Source organism: Trachinotus anak, unplaced genomic scaffold (genome assembly GCF_046630095.1).
Source record: "Trachinotus anak isolate AG129_WGS33_773 ecotype Australia unplaced genomic scaffold, CSIRO_AGI_Tana_v1 ptg000018l, whole genome shotgun sequence".
Taxonomy (NCBI): domain Eukaryota; kingdom Metazoa; phylum Chordata; class Actinopteri; order Carangiformes; family Carangidae; genus Trachinotus; species Trachinotus anak.
In genome coordinates this window covers 9,173,794-9,191,931 of record NW_027273869.1, presented here as the reverse complement: position 1 = coordinate 9,191,931, position 18,138 = coordinate 9,173,794, and the positions used below count along the sequence as shown (strand labels likewise).

The 18,138-nt window shown below is 39.1% G+C and overlaps 1 long non-coding RNA gene across 1 annotated transcript; it reads left to right on the top strand.

Moving 5' to 3' along the window:
* Positions 1-82: 82 nt before the first annotated feature.
* On the top strand, positions 83-18,098 carry LOC139634959 (uncharacterized). The gene is made up of 2 exons (XR_011694107.1): positions 83-2,878; positions 4,876-18,098. It is a non-coding gene; the product is annotated as an uncharacterized lncRNA (long non-coding RNA).
* The last annotated feature ends 40 nt before the right edge of the window (positions 18,099-18,138 follow it).

Here is an 18,138-nt window from a genome sequence, read left to right as displayed (position 1 = left end):
AAAATGTGAAAACAGTATTCTGAGCAGATGAGACATGATAAACACTTTGCCTGTTACCAAGCTGACACAACCATCCAGTTTGAAACACCGCCAACCTCACAGCTGTCGGCATGTATGTAGGCTTTTAATCTTGCTGTAGGACAAGTGTCAGAAGAGCTCATGGCTGGAGTATAAAGGTATATAAACAGGGGAAAGAGTTTAATTATTATGCTGGCCTTAATATTAAGCTCATGACCGGTGTACCTCCAAAAATCACTTTACACTATCATGCTACTCTGCCTTTGACACACAGGAACATGCAGTAAGGAACTCTACTAGTCAAAAAGACAAATCTCTTGCTGCATATACCGAACGCATGCAAGAACTTACATTTGCTGGCTAATTGCAAAACCAAAGCAGGATCATCAGTAGCACTGAATTATCAAATATGGGTTTACTACTTCTGAATGGTGGAATTCACACTGACAAGAAGTTCTGGTCTACTTAAAGAGATAATGAGCTCAATTGTTAATCTGCTCTTCTCCATAAATTACAAGGTTGGCCATCCACTGCCATGCAAAGTGTTAATGTTGTGGTTTAGAGGTTGTCAGTGAGTTACTGGTGTGTGTGTGTGTGTGTGTGTGATGGCAAATGACACATTCACACAAAGTGGCAAGTTCTCTGTTCATCACAAAGCATTTAATAACCCACCACCACAAATGTACTGCAGACAGCCCTGGCTTCATAATCACCAGCACAGTTGTGTGTTGTTAGTGGAACTGTGTTGTTTGACCAAGGGACCTTGAACAATTGTAAATTGCCTGGGTGTGTGTAAATTGTGTGTGTTCCCTCACTCTCTCACTTATAGACATACTGTTTTGTGCAGTGTTGTGTTTGGGAAGAGCACACTTCACCTGTCAGTACTCATCATAATTGTTGGTGGTTGGCTGTAATTTGACAGCAATTATCATGTCAGCAATGAATTCCCAGCTCATTGCAGGGTCTCCTTGCAACAGAGGGTGCATACTCCAGCGACGGGAAAGACATGCCTCCACCATTCAGCAAGCCTGGGAGAATTGTTGTCGGTTACAAACCTCCACGGGCTTGTCAATCTGCCCATTATGGAGAGAAGAGCTGCGTTCTGCTTGTACTGGCAGCGAAAAAAGCCTGACTTGGTTAAAGGACAGGAGAGAGTTAAGCAGGCAACAAATTTCTGCTGATCGCAGCCAGTGACACAGGGCACAGATAGCTTCCTTACAACAAAAGCAACCATAGCTGGAAGGCACAGAGTTGTAATAACATGTAAATATTAAGAACCTGCAGAGCTCTCTGTAATTGTGAAGTCGCTCAGCACATTTCTAAAAGATGCAGCATTCATTATATCTAGCACAAGGTTTTTGCAGAATAGTTTAGCCCTATTATACAAGCACTAAACATCCTCCGTTTGTAGCATTCATGGGTGATGATACATAATTATCAGGGGAAAGGCAGTGCTAGGTATTAATTTAAAGTTGCCTGGGGTGAATTTTGGAGAACACACAGCCGGAGAGAAACCCAAGGTGTTTGTCTCGCTCTGCAAATCTCTCCAGGGAGAGGAGAAGCTGGAGCAGCTCTGCAGGGAGCAAAGAACCTCCATCTCAGAGGCACACTGAAGAAAGTTTCAAAGAGAAACTCTCAAGAATAGATGGTATGTTTTATCTTTCTGCTCACTCCTATAGCTGCTCTGTTGTGTTCAGCAGCTTATGGGTGGATTTTCACCTGACAGCGTCAGATACTCCAGGTTGTTTTTAATGGCAGGATGAGTGAAGTTTAATTTTTTGACTTGTGCTGTCCTCAGAGGAGGACTGTTGCCTCAGCTTAATAGGGAGTTGACTGCTAGTTTCAAATGCTTTGAATGCTGAAGAGGAGCACAAGACAAAAAGAGATCAGGGAAGTTTGTGTGTATGTGAGTGCAAGAGTGTGTATTCATAGAAGAGGCATTCTGTATATATTCCTCTCGGTCTTGGCTTTGTTTTTCAAAAACCACTGCTGGAATGTGTAGCGCAGGGTTCAACCTTTGTGGTAAAAGTATGGAGAAAAAGGACATGACTGTTTTAAACATTTGTTATCACACTGTGTGGCAAATGTACTTTGACTCTGAAGTAAATGGTTCCAGATAGAAGGTACTTTGTGGTGGTAAATAAATAATTCAATTAGATTCGACCAGAACCAGTTTGGTAGCATAATAACAAAAGACACAAGTCAATAATTGATGCACTTCAAAACAAGACTAAAAAGAATACTTGTGAAATTAAAGCTTTTAAAATTAACAATTTTAACAGCAATACAAAAGCTTATAGGTCAAAAAACATTCACTCAACATACATTCAGACCTGTGGCACCAAAAAAAAACAAACCTCTAAAATGTTTTGTGAAGCATCAGGGTATGCATAACCAGCAACTAACAACTACCAGATTTGATGACTTTCAAACTTCCTTGCTACAGAACCTTCAACTGTACAATCACACCATATATTATGAATAACCGGATATGTGTAAGAGGATACACAACACCAATAACAATAGTACAACAAAGCTGTCAGCAATAGTCCTTGTCAACATTGCATTGTAGTTCTCCACAGAAATCATGAACGAAAGCAGAAACACTTGATAAAAGGATTCTGTAGAGCTCAGAAGAGAATACATTATTTTCAAATGCAGTCCTGTCACCATGTTTTAATTTGACCTCTGTCGTTTTAGACACACAGTCTTTTTTATCTATATTTAAATAATTTTTACACATCAAAATGTAGCTCTCTGAATATATATTGGTATGATGTTCATACATGTGCAACAGTGGAATATTCAGTACGGTTAAAACGAGAAAGAAAATGAGCTCAAGTCCTTCCAAACTTGAAAAGTGAGATTTAAAAAAAGCTAGTACTGAGTCCCCTGAATACCTTTGCCCGTTATAATACAGCCATAGCACAATCCTTAGGGGAACTTTGGTGTTAAAGCAAGAGATTTATGTCTCATACCAAGAGTCAGTGGCTGAGGATGTCCCACTCTAGATCATACTTATTATACCTTGTATGCACTGGTTAAGCCTACAGTTCCAAATTTGTGTCTTTTAGCCCAATTTAAAAGATTGCACTTTACAGTACAGGTTGGAACTTGTAAAATCTTTTAAAAATACTTTTGTAGATCCAAAAAGAGACACAAAAATCACCTGTGGTCAACCTGAAAGCAAAGCAAAGAAGACATGATGTTTTTACCAAACAAGAAATGATTAAATTATCCTACTCAATCACACAGATATTATAAACTCATGCTGTGCAATTAAACACTCTTGAAACACGGTGTACTTTATTTAAAATGGTAGTTCATACATGCATAATGTAGCGTTTTCCCATCTCCAGCTATTTGAAAGGGAAAAAAAAAAATTTAATCTTTTTACTCAGTAAAAAGATCTTCAGATAACTTTAATGAAGTGGCAGATCAAGTGGATAAAAAAAAAAAAAAAAAAAAAATATATATATATATATATATATATATATATACACACACGCATATGCATGCATGCATGCATGATTTACCAGACATTACGGAAAAATTATAACCTTAAACTACTACTTACGCTGTTCTTTTTACCTCTACCTGAAAGCTAGAGGTAATTTATACAACGTATGAAAACATTTCACTGAAATGTTCAAAAAAAATTTGCTGCTCTCTGCATACTACAGCCATCCTTCATCCCTTTTGGGACTCTTTTTTTCCTGCACTTGAGCCACAGAAACATCAGTACTCTTATCGTATAACTCTATCCTTTCCAGTGAGTCATCCTCTGAAGGTCAACAAATGGTGACCCTGTTTACTGAGCTTTCATGGCCACCAAGAAGTCTCGATGCTTGCTTCCACTGCAGTCCTTGTGGTTCAGTCTGCTGCACAGCAGGACCAGAGGGCTGCATCAAGACTTGAATCAGGCCAGCCATGTTAAAAGGTACTGTTTTGCCCTTATCTAACCTCTCACTGTCACCTGCCCTCATTCTCTGTGGGGTGTATATTAAATTAAATGTTAGGCTCTCTCCATTTCCCCTCTCTTGGGTGATCGCCTTAGTTCTGCCTGGCTGGTTCAGCTGTGAAGAGGCCTTTCTTGTTTCTCCTACACACATGAATAAACATAAGGTCAGGTGAGATTTTGAAGTGTTGTCCCCATAAGAGTCTATTGAGTTAAACACCAGCTCAGGGAAGATAGCGTGGTGAGGGCAGTGAGAAGCAAGCCTATGTCAGTATAAACCAGACTACTTTGGACTCGAGCAGAGTAATAGTACTATTTTAATAAGCTTAGAGGAGTGTGAAAAATGTGGAGTGAAAAACAATAACATTGGGACAATCTCATGTGATATTGTAGACCAGAAGTTTAAAAAGAAATAGACATCTGGAAGAGTGAAGATGTGGTTGCTTACCTGCCTGCTGGTTCCCATTCTTGTTCGATGGCAAAATATTTTCTATGCTAGCTAACAGAGGAATCATGTATCCAGTGTTTTTTTTTTTTTTTAATATCCCTGGCTACTTTGAATGTTAATATTTACATCATGCAAACTCACTTCCTGTGGTTTCTTTGGCTGATGCATTTAATCAGACCTCACCCATAGCTACCTGTTATCATAAATGAAGGACAGTTTAATAAATAGAAATACTGATAATGTAACGCTGTGTACCAATAGTGGAAGAAGAATTCAATATTGCTAAACATAGAAATATCACTTCATAAAAATAGCTTATTTTAAGTAAAAAATCTAAATTTTAACTAATTGAAACATTATTAGTAACAAAATGTACATAAGTTATTATGACTTCCCTGTAGAGTTCAACAAAAGTAGCTAACTGCCAAAAAAACATCAAAAAAAAAAGAAGAAAAAAAAAAAAACCCAATGAGAAAAAAACCTGCAACCTTTTCATTTTGCTGCTTGTTTTCTGCTGCCCTCAAATTGTTACTGGTATTTCAAAAGACAACACTGTCAGAATGTAGTGCCCGGGTATGTGATGAAGGGGCCTGGCGGCGGGGGGTAAGCCGTGGGAAGGATAATGCACTGCTTGAGCATGCATGGTTTGATTCTTGCAGGAGAATGACTTTACTGGGCTATTACCGCTTCAGCTAGACAGCACTGAATTGTTCTTTTGTTCTGGCAGCGGAGCTCTGAGGGGGTTTCTCACAATGAATTCCTATTGATTTTTCTGGTCATGTCATCAAATTGTATGTGGCTTGAATTGTGACTACTGTTTTCTCATCTGTTCCCTGAGGTTCCTCTCCTATTAACTTTTTATCCTATTTGGATGGGACAAAACTAAACAAGGCAAGCAGAATGAGGGCTAGAAGTAAGCATGCCTGCCGTGTAAGTCACTTGCTCAATAAAGTTCCAGGAAATTTGATGCATTTTGATCCTCAGCCATTTTTTGTTTTCATTGCTGTAAATGTTTGCATGATGAGGTTAAATGTAGCTGGGTAGGAGATGTGATTCCACCATACGTATGAGATGTAGCTAGCTCCTGACTTGATGTGTGATAACCTAAGAGGAAATTTCAATGTTCCTTAGAAATTAATAGTTAAATTCATAAGCAACACAACTTTTGCTTAATTTGGTGCACTCAGGGGTTTAGCCATTAGTCTGTTTACACTTAAATCTTTATCACTTCAAATTAACACCACCAGTCTCAGCAACATAGAATAGTTGGTCTAAGTAGGTGATAATAGAGCTTCCTTCTGAATCTGCAGCTAGACCAAAAATGTGTTTATATATATTTTTTTTTTTTCTGCAACCTCACAGCGACATTGGGTATTTTATGTTATGTGTTGTGTCTGATTAAGCATCTTCAGTAGCACTTTGCTAGCCCCATCTATGCAGCCTTGGGCTTTGGTTATACTCAGGCTTTGCTCTTGTAATTATTTGTGGAGTTTGTGCTTAATATCTTGTATGAGAAGTCTATTTTGTTTCATCTCTATCTTACTCTTGGAGGTCTTTGCTAATCTTAGCTACACCATCTTGCAGGGCCTTGGTGTGGTCTTGGTAAACTTTCTCTGGCGTGTCATCTTCAAGTTCGCTTTCAATGCATTCTGAGATTTCTTCCAGTACAGATTGCTCAAGAGCTTTGAGCAAATTGGTTTAAGTGAGATTTTTTTTTTTTTTTTTTTTTAACCAGTTTAGATGACTTAACATCTACTCAGCCTTTGCTCTTACATTTTGCCAGAGGTCCAGCTATTACAGTCTTACTTCATGGTCAATGATGTTGGCTAATATTATCAAACTGCAAATTTAATAACAAATAAACACTGCAATCTAACTGACACTATTGTCAATTAGCTGACTATAGGTCTCCTGTTACATTATGTTTTAGAGTACAAGGCATGGCAAATTTACTTGTGTAGAACCCTTTTAACAACAAGGAAATTCAAAGTGCTTTATGTAAAATAAGGCAAGGAAATGTATCAGAGAAATACAAGGCAATATAAAGACATTTGATTTAAAAGCAATAAAATTATGTGTAACAAGAAAATTGTATTTATGCAATGGCAAACCGAAATGTTATAATTCTCGATTTAAATAGAGCTGGGCAAAATGTTTATGGATGTTTTTTCCAACTTTGTCATGCATAGAAATTGAACGCTGCTACTCCATCTTGTCAACTCTAAAGACAGTAAGCAGACCTGCCCCAAATGACTTGAACTGTCCAAATAGTTTGCAGCCAATCAAATATACCTTGGTCCTTTTTAACTATTGAGTGCTAAATAAACCAATGATTAAATTTTAAAATCAGTTCTGTGACATGCATGCTAAGATCTTTAATGATGGGATGCTATACAATGTTGTCAGAGTGCGTGTTAGTTTTCAGAACAGTACATGCTGGCTCTACCTTTTGATGTCCTTCTCAGATAGTAAAATATAAATATTATATCACTACCCTTGTCGAGCAACTTGAACTAGCATCTTTTCATACTTTGATAGGGCAGTCCAGTATGCTATAACATGCTCACCAGGCATCTTCTCTCTTACTCACTCTCAGTGTGATACTGAGGCCATCTGTTAATGTGCTACAGTCTTAATTATGCTCTCATCACACCAAGTCAATCGGAGGTGTGCCTGAGCCAACTGTAACACAGCTAGCAGGGCTTTACCAATCAATAGACTATCCTTCCAGGACTACTGTAGCTTACACGAGCTCAGGCCCTATCATTCACTTCAAGTCATGAACAAATTGTGCCATGTTTCTGGTGGAGGTGCTTTAAATGACATGTTTGTGCATACTGAGGCTTAATGTCCAGTTCCTTTGTTCCTTAGCCTTAATACATTTCTTTCTTCCATTCATCTCATCCCACTCAGAATAGCTGTCTCATGGTTCACTGGCCTTATGGTTAGTGGTCTATCGCTGACCGCTCATGTTGCCTCTATGTATATGTAATGTGGATGTGTATTTATAAATTATTGTCTTTTTTTTTTTTTTTCCAGAAGTGTTGTTTTGAAGAACATAATAAATTATATTATGTCAGCTAAACATTTTAGGATTTTCCATTGCTGTTTGATATTTTCAAGGTCTGTCAATAATGCTAACACATTATTGGCATGCATTGCAAGGTTCATACTGTGCAACGTGCTCAGCAGTGGTAGCAGTGTTTATTTTAAAATAATGAGCTGTGTGGGTTGTCAGAGTTGCAGCAATATAAGATACCCATATCATGAACCTTAACACAGATTAACATTAAGTTATGTCAGTAAGATGATATTTGAGGTCAGCATTGACACCCAGCAGTGAACAAAACAAATTGCATTTCTCTAAACATCCAGCTCCTTCACAGTAATCCCAAAGAAAACACTGGTTCATGCATCTTAGAAAGTATAGGAGAGAAGTTTTTACTTTTCTAAGTGGCTGATTTACAGCTTTTTAAGTGCCTTGTTTAATGAGTTCCATTCTTTTCTACAAAAATAATGAATGAAAATGAGCTGTGTAGAGTACAACTCTCCTGTATTAATCAGCAGAAGATGCATTCTTTAACAAAGCAGAACTTGATGAAAAAATGTAATGTACCTGACCATTTAACCAAGTAGTCTGTTCAGTTTGTGTGTTATGAGGAGAACCACACTGAACATTAGTAGTTCTGTACTGTGCTACCTAGAGGTTAACATACCACGAGGGTGTTAATGTGCTCTTGTAAGTAACCTTGTCATTGATGAGCCATTAAAGCACTAATGGTTGTTTTGCACTTAGAATTAGTTGAATAATTTCTATTTATTTACCTGGTTGTAAGTTTCATGATCTTTTGATGATGATCTTGAGATTTCTTGCATTTCCTCTGTGCACCATTTCACTGAATCATTGACATTCAGTCGACCTCATTTCATATCATCTCTTGGTTCAAAAGTTCATGTGAAGAGGCGCCTGTGTAGCGAGCATTAGCTCTCTGCCCAGTCTGCTCTCTCTCCCTCAGCGGGCTATCAGGGCTCCATCGGAAGCTTGGCTCTAATCTGCCGGCTCGGGGGTGTGTTTCCTGCGTCGGGGCTGTGGCCCAATCCATCTGTCTTCATCAGTGAGCCGGGGTGGCTGTGGGCTTGGGCCAGCAGGACCCTGCTAAGCACCAGCTGCTAGCTGCCTTTTACACCGTTTCCCACCAAGTGCGACATATTTACAGTACAGCAAGCTGTCCGGTAAGATTAGAGGACCTTTCAGCTCTTAGCGCCTAGATTTTTCTTTTTTCTCTTGTGGTTTCCTACTGTCTGTTTACCCGCTTAGATTCACAGCTTTTTGGGCCCATTTATCAATCTGTGTCATTCTATCTGCCTATGTGCTTGCACATCACTCATATTTTGGTGTATCGAGGTTAACCTGAGTGCATAAAGGGTGTGCATGTCAGATTGTTGTTGGTCCTTGACACTAGAAATGGCTTTTGATAGTTTTCAATGGATTGGACCATGTAGTTGTGGATTTAATGATCCTATTTATTTACTTTAGACTGGCAGAGATTTCTGTGAGTCTCTGTTCTGCTCGCATCCACTCACACTTGAAGCCAAACAGAAAGTTCAGAACAACCCATAGACATAAAATAATTGTCATTTCAACCATTAACACTGTTGCCATGGCTTCAGTGTATGACAGAAAGGCTCATGATTGTCTTTTTTTTCCTCTTCCCGTGTGTGTCTACTGTAGTATTTGCTTACTATCCATCCATTTGCTCATACTCTCACACTTTCAGTATAGTCGTATAAAGTGGCCACTTGGGTCAGCAGCTTCTGCATGTCCTTTTTTGACAAAAAAAGATTCTCTATAAACTCACCAGTCCAACAAACATACTGCTTCTGTGCAACAATTTAATCACAGAAATTAAAAAACAACCTACTAACACTTCCTCTGCTCAGTCAGTAACAGAGGCAGGTGACCCGGTAGAGTGGGTCACAGTGACTGGATTGATTTAGAGGTGCTGCTACTTAGCATGGCGAGACACTAAGCTAATTACCTCCCTTATAAACACCAGCCTGGCCTTTACATCCTATTGAATCAGGCCATGGGCTCTGAACGATGACACTGGGCTGAGGAGGCCATGAGGCCGGGGGTCCTTCCTATGGAAATCAATTTTGGTCTAAATGGCAACGAGATTAGCGCAGTACTGATCTGATCCTTTGATTTTCTTTTCCACCTCCCCACAAGCTCTCCTTCCTATTCTGCCATGGAGTCCTATCATGTGAGCAAATGCAGATTAAGTAGTGTGTCCTCATTAGACTGGAGAAGCAGAAGAAATGTCACTGGAAAGCATACAAACAAATCATGTTTGTTTTTATCTGTGATGCCGCATGGCTCTCCACCACTTTATTCCAGACCTGAAATATCTCAAACAATTGAATGGATTGCCATGAAATTTAGTACACACATTGATGTTTCCCTCAGAATTTTAATTACTCTTTCGATCCACCTGATGGTGGCGCTAGATGAATTTCAATTTGTCTAATGGTTTGATTTATGACCAAATACTGCCAAATTGTAATTGGTATCAGACTCAGCTGCACTGCCTGTTTATTGCTAGATGTTAGCATGCTAACACACAACACTAAGATGATGAAAGTGGTAAACAATATACCTGCTAAGCATCCACATGTTAGCATTGTCATTGTGAGCATGGCATTTAGCATAAAACTAGTATAGACTCAGAGCTCCTAGCAAGGCCAGTAGACTTTTTTTTTTTTTTTTTTTTTTTTTTTTAATAGATGAAGAAACACTATCTGTTTCAACAGAGAGGCCTGGCCAAAATGGCACAAAACAGTTAACATGGGGAAAACCAGCATATAATCTATAACTAGGACCTTAAAACATAAATAATAACCTTGCCTATTTGAAACAATTGCATTTCTAGTGAAGTATTTGATTCCAAATTAAGTTTACCTTGTAGATTATTCCAATATGAAAAGCCAGTTTTTTCAATGTCAAGAGTAGACGACGGTAACTGTCCCTGTGTACCTCAATACATTCTACATATACATTTTCATACAGCACATGTGCATAGAATTAATCTTGTAGCCACAGTCAAATAAAATATCCATTAGTCAGACATACCAAAGTATTTAACTGCACACATGGTATTTTCTTCTATGCACCTATGTGACAAAGACGGAGATTGTATGTCCTTTGTGATTGTGGTAAGAGCCATCTATGTTCCTCTCCTGGAGCATATACGCTTTATGCTCCAGGAAATAATGAAATATACGTGCTGGCTGTTCTTTCATGTGCTGGTTTGGTCTTGATGTTTTCAACAGCAAGGGATGAGGGTAATGCACTCCAGCGTCGGCAGTCATGCTACAATAAACTGCAATGAGTGACAACAGCAGAGGTCCAATTGATACTGATAGTACAATGACATCTCTTGGCAGGGCAATAAAAGAAAATGTCCTGCCCACCATCTCGTGTGCTGCTGATCCTATAGTGAAACAACGTGATCCCATGGGCTGGGTTGACTGGGATGTGGTACAGTATGATGTGATTGAAGCATTCTCATAATGGTGTGTGTGTGTGTGTGTGTGTGTGTGTGTGTGTGTGTGTGTGTGTGTGTGTGTGTGTGTGTGTGTGTGTGTGTGTGTGTGTGTGTGTGTGTGTGTGTGTGTGTGTGTGTGTGTGTGTGTGTGTGTGTGTGTGAACTGTCAGTATTGGCAGCCATACAGCGTGGAGGAGGGGCCGCTTTACGGTACTTGTGCTATTTCGTAGCCAAGTCTCTATTTATATTTCATACACATCAACTAAACTCTAGTGCAAGTGGCAAGTCTTGTAAGTTTAAAAAAAAAACCATGTAATCTATCTCTCTTAATGATTTGCCTATTCAATTAGTAGTTATTCTAATTGCTGTGGTGTGATATGTTTTAATAGTTCTCTTTTTTTGTGTATGTGCATGTATGAATACAGACTTGAGTGTGAATCATAGAGAAATCACAGAGGGAACTGTGGCCTCTGCAACCATCTGAGCAGGTTCTGCAATATGTACAGCAGAGAAGAGGTGGCATCAGGTGGGAATACTCAGCTCTCTGCCTAGAAGAGAACAAAAGACAGTTCCTACCTAAGGTCTCATTCTCTCACATGAGATATGAGATGGCACATCAGCTTCTGTTCAGCCCACCAGTGTTTCTCTGGGGTTGTGGTACTATGACAGCAAACAACAGAGGCTAATTGTGTTGGATCTAGTCAGACAGAGAATTTGCATGGGCCTCTATTTCACTGCCTTTTTGGCATAGCTGTATTATTTTCTTAGTTTTGAGGGCAATTGCATGCAATCAGAGTTGGATCAGACACTGAAGAAGCTGTTCTTTCATTATTGGCCCCACTCTAGTTATCTCTTGATTGAAGTCTGCTTTTTTGCTCCTTACCTATGTTGAAACATAGTCGAAACGCTGCCTTCCTGCAGCATGTTACTCGGTTTTTCATCATTTTCTCATAATCTTACTTTTTCCTCTCTCCCTCTCTCTCTGAGGGATTATCCCTGAACCTTAAGCTTGTGTTCCATGCTAACTGTGTCAAACTCTTAAGATATGCAGTAAACAACGCTGGCATCTCAAAGCAGAGTAGAATAGAGACTGTACAGTACCATATGTGCTGTGCTACGGACAACATACGGACATGTTCCCCTGCAGAGATGCTAACCTTTAAAATGTTAATTGTTGAGCTACATGTTTAATCATGGGAGAGAACCTCCCTCCTAAATATAGCTATTCATTCTGTCCATGCTCACTCAAATAGAGCAAGGTTGATTTATATTACATAGTGATGACATTAAAGACAGCTTCCCATGGGATCTATGCACATTTTCACATTATCAAGGCAATAGTGAGTTGTCCAAGAAGTGTGCTTTTGTCAATCTTCTTTCCCCTTTTTCAAAATCTCTGGATTTCTACACCTCTTCTTCTCACTCCTGCTTCCATCTTATTCCAGAAGCTTGCACCTCCCATTCATGTCTCCCCTCACCCCCACCAACCCTTTCTCTCTCCAACTCTCTTCCAGCAGTTGATTTATTATGCCTGTTATTCAGCGGCGGCATCATAGAGCCGCAGAAAGCAGCATGCCGTTTGCAGGGCACCAGTGGCGCCTTTGTCTGCGAGGCACGCTGCTACCAGCAGGCCTTTGGATGCTTGTTGCCATTTCCACTCTGATTTTATTGCTGTGGAGAAATGAAAGCCATATCATACCACACCCCACGTGGGGTGCAGAAATGAATATTTTACCTCTTTTCTTCACAGCCTGGCTCATCTCCCTTTTTTTAAAGACTGGTGAACTCCAATCTAGAGGTAATATCATATGGGATTTGTCTTTGTGTCCGGGTCATGCTGTGAGCAGTTATCGTCAATGATGTTGATTTCACAGTATGTCAGATTTCACTAGGCTCTGAGTAATTTCTTAAAACTGCAGTTACAGTGTGCATCACTTAAACACTACTGATGTGTGATAAATGTTTTTTTTTTCTGTTCTATTTGATTTAAATGAATGAAAAAATCAGAGAAATTGGAAATAAATTACCACGCTGGTTTTGTAGATCTTGATGTTAAGGTGGATTTTTACAGTGTGTTGCCCCAGCCTCATTATCTGGGCAGAAAAGCAGAAATCTTTAAAGAATGAAACTTGATCATTTAGCATGGTGTCTGCATAAAAAGGGCCTGATTGCTTTGAATGTAGTGCACTGTAATTCTTCCCATTCATAAGCCTCTCCCTTTTGGCAAAGGGACTGAAACAATATTCCAGTACATGAGTCACTCTATTCTATTCTGTGTTGTATTCACTGAACAGTCTTATCAAATTGATTTTGTCTGTAATTGAGTACTAAATGCCTTACTAAAAGCTCCCAGTGTAGGATTATTTCAACCTGTTTCAAATAGAGTCTCCATCAACATGAATTTTGTAGAAATTGGTGCCTGCATCTTTGAACAACAAAGACAAAGTTTTGCTCTAGATTAAAAAAAAAAAAAACAAAAAAAAAAACTACAGCCCTTTTTTTAGAAAACATTTCAAAAACATTGCAGTTCGTAGTTTGGCCAAATTACTATCTGTATAAGAGTGTACATGTTGTAATGTTTCTGAAAATTGCATACAATACCTTCTTGCTTTTTTTGATTTGTTTGTAGATAACTGACTTGCTCAAAGTCAGAATCCCATGGTTTCATTTATCAGCCCCCCTAGACAGACAAATATGTGAAGCTGTCTGAAAATCCTGTCTCTTATTATGAAGTGAAAGGATGTGTTGTAATATTTGTGTTTTTGGGCTTGATGGGAGAATCAGCATGGCCATCAGTAAAGTAACCTTAGAGTGTCTTTTGTCAAGAAACAATGCAAATCATTTTTGTATTAAGGATGTTTTAAATGGTTGTGTGTAATATAAAAGGTGTAACTTGTTGTGACAAACAGAAAATTATCACCAACACCTGCAGTTAACCTGAGCTATACAGAGTTTTAGTATCTTTTAGTTCAGTGTTTTGATTTTACAACCTGCAGCATTAGTTTTGATCCAGTCTTACCACTCATCAAAAAACACTGCTAAGCCCCTTGCACACAACCTGCCCAGATCAGAAGACTGTTAAACTGGATTTATTCATTCGTCATGGCCTCAAACACCTTGAGTCTGGTGGATGTTTAAACAGGCAACTTTTTGCTAACACCACTGATGGGACTGTTAGCCATATCAACTGTTAGTTAATATGCTAACAGGAAACTGTTACAGAGATGACTTAATAGGGAGGGGGTTTTTTGTTTTTGTTTTTTTGTAGTGTTCTAGTCTTTAAACTGACCTTTGTTTTCCTTTGCTAGACCTTTTTATCATCGTTTTAAAATGAGCAGCAGCTAATGACTAATGGATTGATAGTTATCCTTTGAACCGCAGCTCATTAACTATTCTTTCGCATTCAAATGGAGAATCTGGCAGTGTCAGAACATTCATAATTATACATCATTAAAGTAATTTGATGCCCAGAGGAGCAACACAATTAAATGGAATAGGTTCTTCATAATAGAGGTCTGGAAATATGTTTTCTGGGCTCAGACATCAGGATAGAGCCACAACACACTGACCCCATCAGAAAAATGGCTTGTTTGTTCTAATTAGAGGACACGGAGGGAAATCAACTGCAGAAATGAAAGTCACACCTTCACCTATGTTTATCGCTACATCTCAAGTTTGAAAATATTCAAATTCTTAATTCATGAGGACATACATGCCTGTTAATATAACCCTGGGGTTTATTTGTACATAGAAACAAATCCACATGGACTCTGAATTGGTTTCTAGTGATGGGTGACCAATTATAGCTTGTGGCTCTGAGCAAATATGCTGTCAACGCAGCTGTTTGTTGTGGAGCTTGTTACTTTCACTGTAATAACTTAAACCTACCCGGGTCACCTCTAGGAAATTAATTCATTAATTTGCTTGTGTCAAAGTCCGATGATACAGATACACTAGAATCAACTTTAAAAAGCACAAACAGCTTTATAAATGACATGACTCTGTAATTTATTTTGAGCGCAAAGAGAAGTAATGCATACAGGGATTTGGTAGAGTTAAACAGAACCCATGCTCAGTGTTATTTGCACTGCATGGTACTTTGATGCATATTCATTATTAGTGAGATTTCTCCAGCTTTGTATGTGTTAAGTTGAATTCACACACCCAGTCTTCTCCTTTATAGGTGATGTTTCCCTTTGGGAGCTGAAAATGTGGCTGTTAATTAACTCACTGCCTATCCCAGACTGGTAGCTCTCTGTCAACACTTCCTTTACAGGAATAATCTAAATGGTCTGGGAAGTCACACGTTCACACTTATGTGTGCATGTGTGAGCAGTTGTATACTTGTGTGAAATAGCACTTTCTCACCAACACAGCCGCATGAGTAGCAGCGGGGGATTGGGCGGGGCAGTTCACCAATATGCACCTGGTTCGCCAAGACACTCTTGCAGAGAACATGTATGTTTGGTCTTCACATTGTGCACAGGTCTGTTGGTGGCACTAGTTACATTTTTCACACACAGGTCCAAGGATAAGATCATCTGGACCACATGGCAAAGTTGTCCTTTCACCTGGTTTCCGAAAAGCCAGTGCCAGAATGCCTCTGGCTGTGTGCCGGGGCCAGCGTATGAAGGGAACACAGTTGCACTCTCCATTGAAAATAATGGCTTTGCTCTACACATTATAGTAGTTTATTTGGTTTAAAATCAGCATGAACCCTATCGGGAGGGGATTTATTTCTGTGGGGGAGGTGAGGTGATTTGTAATATTTTTGGTCCTGGTCAGTGATTTTAATCCAGTCCAGAGCACATGTTTGGGTAAATTTTTACCCTCTCCCCAGTAATAAGTGCAGCCAAAAAGACCGACTGGTTTTCAGCGAACTCGCTTGTCCTCCTATAATTTAAATCCTGAAGGTTGTATTTGTTTTTGTGTTTTGTGTGTTTTTTTTTTTTGTTTTTTTTTGTTTTTTTTTTTTTCCTCTGGAAGAGCTGTGTGTGACTGAACTTTTTCCAGCACATTGTGAAATGTAACTTTTTTAATGTGGGAAAACATTAGTCTAAATTTTTTGTTAATCTGATGGATAGAAACATTCTCACACCAATACAGGCCTGTTTGGGAACAAACATAATGTTTGCAACAGGTATTTTCTCTTGAGTCCCATTTTCGGCCTACATGTGTTTGTTTTTTGGCTATTTAGCAGCATTAACAGTATAACCAATTTAGCTGTTACCACTTCCTGTTTGCAGTGTACCCATGAATGTACAGACAACTATGACTGCATTACTTTGTCACTGAAGACAACTTGATTCTCAAGCAAATTCTGAGGCATCTGTTTTGGCTGGACCACAACAGTACAGTACCGATGACATAGGAATGAAAACTCCTAGTAAAGCTAAAGGATACAAAATTACCATACATTAAATTGGAGAAATTTGGATGAGTAGTTTGCCTTGCCTTTATTGTAAGAGTAGAACAATGGCAGAAAATCAGATTGTTGTCTGTTAGAATCAGCTTCAGGCTTTCTGCTGTCTACTTCAGAGGAGTAGCACTCATTTGATCTCAGAAACTGGTTGTCCATCCAGTACTGGCCTGTTTCAAATAAGATGGCTTGCTCAGCTGGTTGATCTGCACACCCTGATGTGCAAGTTCCACTGGGTGATTTAGCTCCAGTCCCAAGACACATTGTTTGAAATGTGTTTCTGTTTGGGAGGAGCCCATCACTGTGAAGTCCTGTCATTAGAGAATGGATGGATGTGAGGAGACAGCTGGCATGATACAAGCGTGCACACACACATACTTGTGCACACATGCAAGGGTCCTTAGGGATCGTATGCACTGTGCCAGGTAGGGCAAATGCACAAATCACACATGCGCACTCACACACACGTCCACAAACAGGCCCCTTAGGCCCACATACAGAGAGCCAGGGCTAGTTTAGTTGGGGATGAGTGCAGAGTGAGCTGAACCGAGAAATATAAGGATGGACAGACAGTATGCAGGCAGGCAAACTCATCTGTAGTTTGCAGGAAAACAGCCCTGCAAATGAAACATGGTATTAAATATGCTAATCAGCCAGGGTGTGGTAAATTCATCTACATTTAGTAGGTATAAGACCCACATGCATGGATGCATACAGTATGTGATTAGATTGCAATCACACAGTTTCACTCATCCATTAATTCAATTAATTTTCATGTTATCGGTATTCGGGCTCACAGGGGCATTGGGTGTAAGCGCTATACAGTTTCAATCATCACAAAAATTTAGCTGGAATTTACTTTTGCAATTTACATTTGTACAACAGCTGAAAATGTGTACCAATATATTCCAAAACATCAAAATACTTGCACTTACATAACTTTCTTTCGTGGAGTATAAGATCAAAATTTTACATAAGTTTGAATATTAGATCAAAGCGATTGTTTTGGGGTCAGCCCAGGTATCTAATGCAGCCTTCTCATTATTCAGACAACATGGAGCTAGTGGTTTTCCTTTCTTCCTAGTTCAAATGACTGTATCCAATAGGTCTGATCTATTCCCAGTAGTATTTATCCAAAGGACATTTTTCTTCCTGTTCCAACCAGAAAATATCCTCACAGTCCTCTGCTTTCACAGCTCCCATATTTATAGATGAGGTCAACTCAGGACATGCTCAAGTAGGACACATTTCTTAACACCCAATACCTGTTCTGACACATACTATGATGCCAGCAAGCAAACAAGCAAGTCTTGAATTACCTTCAGTGCTCTCAGTCAAACTGTCCTACTCATCTCATGCATCAGTGGACAGGGCAAGTGATGTTTTGCTGCTTGAAAAATTGGACTTTCACTATTTTTGCACCATCTTGCAGACTTGCTTCACTACAAGCTTGCTAAAACCACCAGCTCAATTACCTACCACTACATTTTCAGACTCTGACTCCTGAACTGATGGACATTATTAGGCTAGAATCATCTTCCTCCAAATTTAGTATGAGACATTTACATTTACATGTACTTACATTTTAGCAATTATCATTAACATGCACATGGAGCATGAGTCAACATGAGTCAAAGATTGTCTGGTTCATAAGGTTGGCCTTGATTTGTAAAACACTCTTCATTTGTAGTCACAGTATTATCAACCATTTGTAAAAAAAAACAAAAAAAAAACAAACAAACAAAAAAAA